This window comes from Amblyomma mixtum, chromosome 7, assembly GCF_055824585.1.
Source record: "Amblyomma mixtum isolate Tamu chromosome 7, ASM5582458v1, whole genome shotgun sequence".
In the NCBI taxonomy this organism is placed as follows: domain Eukaryota; kingdom Metazoa; phylum Arthropoda; class Arachnida; order Ixodida; family Ixodidae; genus Amblyomma; species Amblyomma mixtum.
This window is the reverse complement of record NC_143018.1, coordinates 149,649,543-149,659,668: the sequence shown is the minus strand read 5'-3', so window position 1 is coordinate 149,659,668 and position 10,126 is coordinate 149,649,543. Positions and strand designations below refer to the sequence as shown.

Below are 10,126 nucleotides of genomic sequence, written 5' to 3'. Positions count from 1 at the left end.
CGAGGACTTAAAGAGCAGCTCTTTGCCGGCCTCGTCCGCAACCCACCGAAAACTGTCGCGGAATTTGTAGAAGAGGCATCCACGATGGAAAAAACTCTTGATGCCCGAGCTCGCCAGTATGACCGCCAGCAGCGCGTTTTCTCAGCAAGCTGCCTGGACACCGCTAACAGCAATGACCTGCGGGAGGTTATACGTCAAGTTGTGCGAGAGGAGCTCCGACGATTGCTGCCAACGGGAACGCAGCCGCAACCTTCACCGCTCACTGACGTCATCCGGGACGAGGTTCAACAGGCCTTGGGTGTGACGCCGACACCCATGCAGCCTATGCAGCCCCCAGCCATGACTTACGCCGCAGCTGTGTGTCGTCCTGCACCTCGACGACGGGACCCAAGCCCCTATCACCCTCAGCCAGCTGCGTTGGACCGCCGCCCACTCGCCCCAACCCGCCCGTCCTACGAGCGACGCGCGCAGCCGAGGAAATGCGACGAGTGGAGAACTCCCGACCAGCGCCGCCCACTATGCTTCCACTGTGGCGAAGCCGGTCACGTCCTCCGGCACTGCCCATACAGAAGACTGGGCATCCGAGGGTTCTCTTACGAAGCTCCACGACCCCGACCCGGCCAGCGACCAGCCGAAATCGAGGAGTTTTTGCGTCGGGAAGAATGCTCACCGCCCAGCCTCCTATCACGTTCCCCGTCGCCTTCGTCTCCGCGCTTTGTATCTCCTAGCCGAGGCTACGCAGTGCGCGGACGCTCCCCCAGCCCCCGAAGGTTAAACTGAATAAAGCAGCCTCTGGAGGTGAGGTTGCTTCCGAGCGCAAGTACAAAGATCCTCCATCGACGAAAACCCAAGTCCATGCCTCAACTACGACGACAACACCGACGACAACACCGACGACAACACCGACGACAACACCGACGACAGCACCGACAGCGGCGACGACGACGCGGCCAGACTTCAAGCTTTTACCGTTGCCCAGTGAAGTAACGTCGCAGTACGCCCACCGCAGCCTCACTACTCGACGAAGCCGAGATCGTACACCGAAGACAACGTGCAATGCGAAAACGCGAACAAGTGACCTTGAAGTTATGATTGACGATCACGCGGTTACTGCCTTGGTGGACACCTGAGCTGACTACTCCGTCATGAGTGGGCCACTCGCTGTCCGACTCAGGAAGGTAACAACAACTTGGATATAGCCCGCTGATCCGCACCGCAGGTGGTAACCTGATTACGCCGTTAGGACGCTGCACCGCGAGAGTTACTGTAAATGGGAGAACCTACGCGACAACCTTCCTGATCCTACAGCAATGCTCGAGAGACGTGATTTTAGGAATGGACTTCCTGAATGAACATCGGGCGATCATCGACCTTCGATCCAAGTCGATCAAGCTTTCCACGGACAAAGCCATATCTGCAGCGACGACAGCGACTCATCGCGTTGCCTTAAACGTCCTTGACGAAGTACTGAGCGTGCCGCCCCGATCAAGTGTCTTCGCCTGCATAGGTACTGGAGACGTCGAAACTGCCGAAGGCGTCGTCGAGGAGAACACCCAGTTACTCCTTGATCGAGGACTGGGCGTCGCAAGGGGAGTCGCCCAAATCCGAAATGGCCAAGCCCAGGTGCTGCTAACCAACTTCACCAAAGAATACCGGCATCTTAACAAAGGTACGACGATCGCTTTCCTCGACGAGCTGGCAGACATCAGAGACATATTTGCCCCACCCGACCAACCCGTAGAACCACCTAACCAAGGTCATCAACCAACGTTTGATATCAACCCGGCATTACCACGGAGCAGACAAGAACAAATACGCAGTCTTCTTCAAACGTACAGCGATTGCTTCTCATCAGCATCGAATGTGCGAAGAACCCGGCTTGCCAAGCACCGCATTGTCACAGACGAACACGCCCGACCACTGCGACAGAGCCCCTACCGCGTATCGCCGCTAGAACGCCAAGCTATTCGCAAGCAAGTTGTAGAAATGCTACGTGACGACGTCATCCAGCCATCAAAGAGCCCCTGGGCAGCACCAGTTGTCCTAGTCAAAAAGAAAGACGGCACCCTTCGCTTCTGCGTCGATTACCGCCGCCTGAACAGCATTACGAAGAAGGATGTCTACCCCCTCCCCCGCATTGACGACACACTGGATCGGCTATGCAACGCTAATTACTTCTCATCGATGGACCTGAAGAGCGGCTACTGGCAAAATGAAGTCGACGAAAGAGATCGCGAGAAGACTGCGTTCATCACGCCAGACGGACTCTTCGAGTTCAAGGTAATGCCATTCGGCCTCTGCTCTGCACCAGCGACGTTCCAGCTAGTAATGGATACGGTGCTCGCAGGCTTGAAGTGGCAGATTTGCCTCGTCTACTTAGATGACGTTGTTGTCTTCTCCTCAAACTTTGAAGACCACCTCAGAAGGCTTCGGATAGTGCTGTAAACGATCAAGTCTTCAGGCCTGACACTGAAACCAGAGAAGTGCCACTTCGCCTACGAGGAGCTGCTGTTCCTTGGTCACGTCGTAAGCAAGGATGGAGTTCGCCCAGACCCCCAGAAGACGGCTGCGATCGCAGAGTTTCCACAGCCTAATGACAAGAAAGGTTTGGTTTAGGTTTATGGGGTTTAACGTCCCAAAGCGACTAAGGCTATGAGAGACGCCGTAGTGGAGGGCTCCGGAAATTTCGACCACCTGGGGTTCTTTAACGTGCACTGACATCGCACAGTACACGGGCCTCTAGAATTTCTCCTCCAAAGAAATTCTAGCCGCCGCGGTCGGGATCGAACCCGCGTCTTTTAGGTCAGCAGCCGAGCACCATAACCGCTGAGCCACCGTGGCGGCTAATGACAAGAAAGCTATACGCAGATTCCTTGGATTGTGCGCTTATTACCGGCGATTCGTCAAGAACTTTTCGCGCAACGCTGAACCTTTGACCCAACTTACCAAGGCTGACGTGCCTTTTAAATGGGAAAGGCCGCAAGAGGAAGCTTTCAACGAGCTGAAGCGCCGCTTACAGTCCCCTCCTGTGCTCGGGCACTTTGATGAAAACGCCGAAACCGAAGTTCATACCGATGCAAGCAGTGTGGGCTTAGGAGCGGTCCTCGTTCAGAAAAATGGCAGAGAGGAGAAAGTTATCGCGTACGCTAGCCGTTCACTGTCGAGAGCAGAAGCCAACTATTCGACGACAGAGAAAGAATGTCTTGCCATTATTTGGGCCACGTCGAAATTTCGCCCCTACCTATACGGACGACCATTCAAGGTTGTGAGCTATCACCATGCTCTCTGCCGGCTGGCCAATTTGAAAGATCCCTCCGGCCGCCTTGCTCGTTGGAGCCTGCGTCTTCAAGAATTCGACATGACTGTAGTCTATAAATCTGGCCGCAAGCATTCCGATGCAGACTGCTTGTCACGAGCCCCTGTCGACGCAGCACCCGAAGAGGAAGACGACGACGCTTTCTTAGGACCGGTAAGCGCCAGCAGTTTCGCGCAGCAGCAGCACTCGGATCCTGACTTGCAAAGCCTAGTTGATTATCTGAAAGGCAAGACCGCATCGCCTCCCCGAGGGTTCAAGCGGCAACTGTCGTCCTTCGTCCTTCACAATAATGTCCTCCTGAAGAAGAACTTCGCCCCCAACAGAACAGTACATCTTCTTGTCGTTCCCAAGAATCTTAGGCAAGAAATTATGCAGGCATGTCATGATGAGCCGACTGCAGGGCATCTCGGGATTGCTCGCACGTTGCACCGCATCCAGGAGAAGTACTACTGGCCACGGCTAGCTACCGACGTTTCCCATTACGTGAAAACGTGCCGTGAGTGTCAGCGACGCAAAACGCCTCCGACTAGACCAGCCGGACTCCTGAACCCCATACCACCGCCAACTAAACCCTTTCAGCAAATCGGGATGGACCTACTCGGCCCCTTTCCTACTTCATCATCAGGTAACAAGTGGATCATCGTGGCCACCGACTACATGACCCGATACGCCGAAGCAAAAGCGTTGCCTAATGGTACCGCAGCAGAAGTCGCAAAATTTTTTGTCGAGCAAATTCTCCTGCGACACGGCGCCCCCGAAGTGCTCATCACAGACAGAGGGACGTCATTTACAGCGGAGCTGACGCAAGCCATTTTAAACTACAGCCAGACAAGCCATCGGAGGACAACTGCCTATCATCCACAAACCAACGGACTCACAGAGCGTCTGAACAAGACCATCGCAGACATGCTCTCCATGTACATCGACGCCGAACACAAGACGTGGGACTCCATTCTGCCCTACGTGATCTTCGCGTACAATACTGCCGTCCAGGAGACAACCAGGTTTACCCCATTCCAGCTGGTATACGGCAGGAAGCCCACGACAACACTCGACGCAATGCTCCCGCACGTTTCTGACGAAGACAACCTCGACGTCGCCGCCTACCTGCATCGCGCCGAGAAAGCCCGAAGACTTGCGCGGCTTCGCATTCAAGACCAGCAGCACACCGACGCCCGACGCTACAATCTGCGCCGACGAGACACGCATTACAAGCCAGGCGATCGTGTTTGGATATGGACGCCAGTTCGCCGCCGTGGATTGAGTGAAAAGTTGCTGCGACGCTACTTTGGCCCGTACAAGGTTCTCCGTCGCATCGGTGACCTCGACTACGAAGTCATCCCTGACGGCACGACAGCATCTCAGCGACGCCGCACACGCCTGGAAGTCGTACATGTCGTACGCCTGAAGCCATATTATGAACGCTAAAGGACTGGAAGTTTTCATTGTCCGTGTTTATTTTCGTTTTAAAGCATCGAGACGATGCTTCTTTGGAAGGGGGGTAATGCCACGTATCATTGCAGTGTGTGTTCGTTCACGCTGAAGGCAGCAGGAAAGGGTCGTTATCACTTTTGTTCGTGGCGCGAGAAGCGACCAGACTATTCTCGAATGTTCGCAGCCATGAAAGGCTGCATCTAGGTTTTTCCAGATTACCGTAGATGATCTTGACCTGTTATCTGGAAGTTTCCTTGCCGGCTTTAAATTGAGCGATGCGGCGAGCGGCGGACATTCGTAGTTCGACGACCGACGAGCACGTTTGTTGCTTACGCCGCCGCCGAGTGATTCAGTTATTTTGCGGGCTCTAGTCAGCCCAAATAAAGAGCTTCGTTTCCAAGACTGGCTGGTGTCTTCCTGACCGCTGGACTGCCGTCACTACAACGTGACAATAGATTTCATGGAGCCAGGCTGCACAGTGCGAAATGCTTCGGCGCATCAAAGAATGAAGGACCGTGCCTTCAGTGCAGATACCAAACTTCTCCTAAATCAAGCCTCCTACCGAAGGATGGGGAAAAAAATAATCGTTTGACTGTGTTCAAAAAGCTGGTGACACGTAACATGCAGCTTCGTCGCGAAAGGAAGAAGGTGCGAAAACTGACATCCTCTTTGGAAACTATGAAGGAAGAGAATGCATCCATTTCACATTCAAACCTTCAGCAAAGCATTTCTGCTTTACCCTTAAAGGGCAACTCCGGCGATTTTTCAGCCATTTTCAGTTAATGACTGTTTTGTGTTCCCAAGAACCTCCTGTAATTGTACGGTACAAGGTTTTCAAAAGCAACCGTAAAATATATTTTAAAAAGGAAAAAACACAAAATTCGAAACCGAAACCGCAAAACCGAAACCGGGGAGGTGCCTTCGTGCGGTATTGACTGTGACGTCACTAGCGGGTTCGCCGCGCTGTGAAGTCTCCAAAGATATCACAACTACCGTGAGCGCGCTGTCGACATGACTGAAAGCGTGAAAGACAGCTTTTCCGAGACCAGCGAGTCTTTAGAAGACGACTCATTCTACGATTTTGGACTGGACGAGTTGCCTTTCAGGTATGATCCCCCGCCGCGCGAGCCAGCCGAGTCACACCACAGGCCGCGTTACCTGCAGCATGGAGACGGTCTGAACTCGGAGAAGTAATTACTTGAGTTATTTCTCGTGCATGCATTTGTGACACAGTCGTCAGAACAAAAGTTAATGGGATGCTCCCGCTAACAGCTGTTCGTGTGGCCAGTGCCGGCCGACCCAGCCTGATGAAAGAGTCTGCTGCCGGAACGTTGCTGCGGTGCACAACGTCTTTACAGGGGCATGCATCACCAACAGTCCTCTCTGCGAAGCTTTGTCTCGACGGCGAGCTCTTGGAAATGAGTTCACGCCAGCTACAGTTCTACAATCCAACATACCGCTTCCTCTTGACGGCCGCGCTTCGTTCAGCTGGCCGCTGCGATAGACGGTTCCCACGAAACACAAAACGTCTTACAAACGTCTCGGAACAGCTAAAAATGACTACAAACGTCTTGCGCTGCGTTCAAACGTCTCATAGATGTCGACAAGAAGAAGTTTCCTCTGCGACGTCTCTTAAACATCTGCAGTCAGATGTTTGCTGTGAAACTTCTGTGAAACATCTGAAGTCAGATGTTTTCTAGACTTGTTTCTAACACGTGGAACTTGAGACCACGTCAATGAGACGCGCCTAGCAATCAGCAGGGAGTTGCCGCCGTGGATTAAACATGCTGTAAATCACGGCACATAAATTAGATGGCTCTCCTGCTTGACGTTTCGAAGAGCAGGCGCGCCGCTCCACAGACCGCTCTTTGTATTCGAACACTGAAAGCGCGTTTTCTCCTACGGAGCCCGAATCACGTTCCACATCGAGTGCAGCTAAGCCGCCACTCGTAAGGCTGGATTTAGGTAACATATAATGGCCCTGAAAGCCGACGGTAGTTACGCGAGCGAAAAAATTTGCTTCATGTTGCGAACGCCTCTGTTACCCCTCGGCTAGCTGGCGGCAGCACGCGGATGGACAGGCGCAGCGTACGCTGCCTACGCCGCCTTCCCATATGCCTTCCCGCCGCCTTCGCCGAGCTCGCTCGCGTGCTTGTCACCCGCGCGCTATCGTGTCGGCAGATCTTGGAGGCAATAGTCTTTCTTCAGTCACGCCGCAGCTTGCTGCTTGGTGTCGCTCCGCACGGTGGCGATGCAGGCTAGTTTGCCACAGTGGTTTTAACCGTTTCAAGCAGAAATAAATCTTAGTGCAAGCTGCAAGTGCTTAGTTTTACATGAAAGTATTAGATTCAGTTTGTTTTTTTTTGGTTCTTTGATGATTTGTTTATTTTTACGTTTAGAAATTTAGTACTTCATTTGGCGTTGCAGAGGCTAGCGATAGCTACGCGCGCAAAGTGGATGCTGCGTACGTTTCGCTGCGCACTTTTTTCCGCGCTGGTTGGCACTTGACGCCGCTGCAGTAACAGTTTCCCCTTTTTCTGCGGTATCGTTTACTACCAGTTTTGCACTGAGATGTGAGCCTCGTTTTCCGCAAAAGTAAGTAACCTTCCATTTCTTTTCTGTGGTGAAAGAAGTGTCGGCCTTGCTTTAGCTAAGCCTCTAACGCGCCTGATTGAACGGTCGGCTAGTGTGTCACTCCTTTGGTTTACAAATCACAAAACAGTATCAGCCAGTGCTTTACATACCAAAGTGCTATTTGAGCTTTTGTTAAGTGGATACAGCTAGGCTATGCGAGTTACTTTCTTTACCAAGGCGGTGACAATATGAACGTGACAAAGCTTCAAACCAACCAGCTCTGTTTAAGCGTACGTTGATAAGGCGCGAATTTTTTCCTAGACAAAGTCTGTGCTCTATTGCATTCTGGCAGGGTTTTATTCTTGCCAAGGACTCTCATCTGGCCACCTGTGTGCTCCAATTCTCCTTGCTGTGATTGCCGTCAGTGAAACTCCCGTTAAAAAGGCTTTGGTTATCTTCACTAAGGTATTTGTTTGGGCTAGTCGGTACATTGTTAAAACTGAAGGCATAAGGCACGAAGGACCTGTCCTGTCCTTCGTGCGCTGTGCCTTCAGTTTTTGGTTATCTTAACTGCGTCAAGCTTTTATTTCATTACGATTGAGAGCCCCGGCACAAAGGTAGTTTACTCAGTGGTGCTGCTCTGTATGTGTGCCGGCTGTTTGACAGTGCAGTGAAGTACTACGGCGCTTTGCAGGCGTGGCAGCTTTTATTTTTTGGAAAACCATTGCGCCGTGCACAGCTGGCGTTGTCCCTGCTTCACTGTGTGCATTTCGTTTTGGGTACAGGCTGTTCAACAATGGTTTTCAGAGGACCTCCTTGCCTGCTGAACTTCTCAAGTTTTGGTAAGCACGCTTTGCAGCTGACACCTTTTCTTTCACTTCATGATTTCTTGTATAGGTCTAGGCTGTTTGCTAATGTTCATTCCACAAGCCCCATTATGTGTTTGTCCTTTAGGACCCCAACTGTTGGCCGGAGGAGCAAGGACCTGGTCTAGTTTCACGCAAATGAATCGCAGCACCTTGTACTTGGTTGTTCAGAAGACTTGGCCTGGAGATTGTTTCAGTTCTGAGGTGGGAATCTGGACAAATGCTTCTTGTGCAGTGGTGTAAGTAATCTCTTGCCCGCTGTTTGAGCTTCATCGTACAGATTAGAAAGGGCTTGTTTGGCAATGCAGTGTTAAGAGCCTTATACACACGCACTTTTATTTGTCTTATCTTTCAGATGTGCCCCTGTGTGGCTGTCAAGGTTAGGTCCAATATTTAACGCATCTCTTGTGTATACTGAAGTGATGCAGGCATTACCAGGACAGCAGCATCTCTTCTATGATTTCGTGCGACGGTGCAAGATGTCAACCATCAACCACTTTTGATTCAGCCACTTCTTTCAGGTAAGAGAAAGCCTGTTTGCGAGATGCAGCTTAGGAGGTTCTGTGAGTACAGTGTGCATCACAGTAAGGCAGTGCACTTGCTATTGACTGCTTGGCTTTCAGTGTCCATGCACGCTGTTTGAATTTTGCTTCTCTTAAAGGCCTCCACAGTGGTTGACTTCTTGAGTTTATGGTGAGCCGTAGCACTCTGCTGAAATGCCGCTTGCAATGACATCATATGCATATATGTTTTTGGTTAGCTTATTTTATTCCCTGTGCTGTCACTCCTTGCCATTTCCTGGTCTTATTTGCTTCCGACTCCTCATTGGCCATTCTACATGCACCTGACTGACTGTGCTTTTGGTTACTCTAATATTTTTCACTTCTGCAGGCTGCCGAACAGAGCTGGATTTGACTTCCCCTTGTATACCGTCTAGTTGGCATCCTCCTTGCAAGAAAAGCGATGTTTGGAACACCTAGCGATCTCTTCATTGCCGTCCACATCACAGCAACTTGATCGTCAACGCATCCGTTGTGAACAAGGCCTGGGGCCGAATGAATTTTTGATTTAACAATTGGTTGCTGCTCGACACTTTCCCGCTTACCGTTGTAATGTCAGCCAAACCAGTGAAGCAACCTCCTCCATGGCTTCTAACATTAATTTCCTGGTCCCTTTCTTTTTTTGTGTGGGTGTATGCACTGGATTCAATAAAGAGAAATGCAGTGACTGAAAAGTGTGCTCATTTTTCCGGTCTTTGCAAATCAGCTTTGAGTTCATTTTTGAGTGTATACCAGAAAAATGAACTATAACATTTTTAAAGCTTTAGAGGGTTTAAAGGCAGCACTAAAAATCAGTCTTGAAATGCGTAAGATATTACAGGCACCCATTTCGAAAAAAAAGGAACGTCTAAAAAAATTCTAAAAAAGTTCTACCTCAGAAGTTTTCTAGCCGTATACAAGCGTAGCGTTAGCAGAGCTAATAGAGGGCTAGTAGACGTCGAAGTCTAAAAAACTGCTTAGATGAAACTTCTTTTAGATGTCAAGCTTTTTCTTCCGAGACTTTTTTTAGACGTCTATTAGCGCTTTTCGTGTTTCGTGGGTTGTACTCGACTAACGTTGGTAAGAATATGCTTTCAAGCGCCAGTTGAACGAAGTCTTAGCGAATCCAAAGCTCTCTTTGAAGTACACGCTGTCTTCATAGCAATCTGGCACGAAACGTTCCGAGCACAAGCTAGAAGACCAGTTTACACGGCGGACAGCTCTCACCAACTTGTCGCGAAGGTTCTTATCGCTAGGAAACCTACGCTAGATCACGCCCGTTGTCACAGATCAAGAATTTGTGCACCCCACAGCACTACAGAAGTTGTCGTGACCTATCACTCTGGCGTACAAATCACATCAGGCACGTTGAGATGGCGCGAAATTGCACAGGTGGT

The 10,126-nt window shown here is 50.8% G+C and overlaps 1 long non-coding RNA gene across 5 annotated transcripts; it reads left to right on the top strand.

Moving 5' to 3' along the window:
• The first annotated feature begins 6,646 nt into the window (after positions 1 to 6,646).
• Positions 6,647 to 9,360, top strand: LOC149337837 (uncharacterized). 5 transcript variants are annotated; one of them, XR_016284433.1, is made up of 4 exons: positions 6,647 to 7,345; positions 8,110 to 8,166; positions 8,279 to 8,394; positions 8,546 to 9,073. It is a non-coding gene; the product is annotated as an uncharacterized LOC149337837 (long non-coding RNA). The 5 variants fall into 5 exon arrangements; XR_016284437.1 differs by having other exon boundaries at positions 6,710 to 7,345; positions 8,279 to 8,429; positions 8,546 to 9,069; XR_016284434.1 differs by adding an exon at positions 9,082 to 9,360 and having other exon boundaries at positions 6,712 to 7,345; positions 8,279 to 8,711.
• Positions 9,361 to 10,126: the final 766 nt, after the last annotated feature.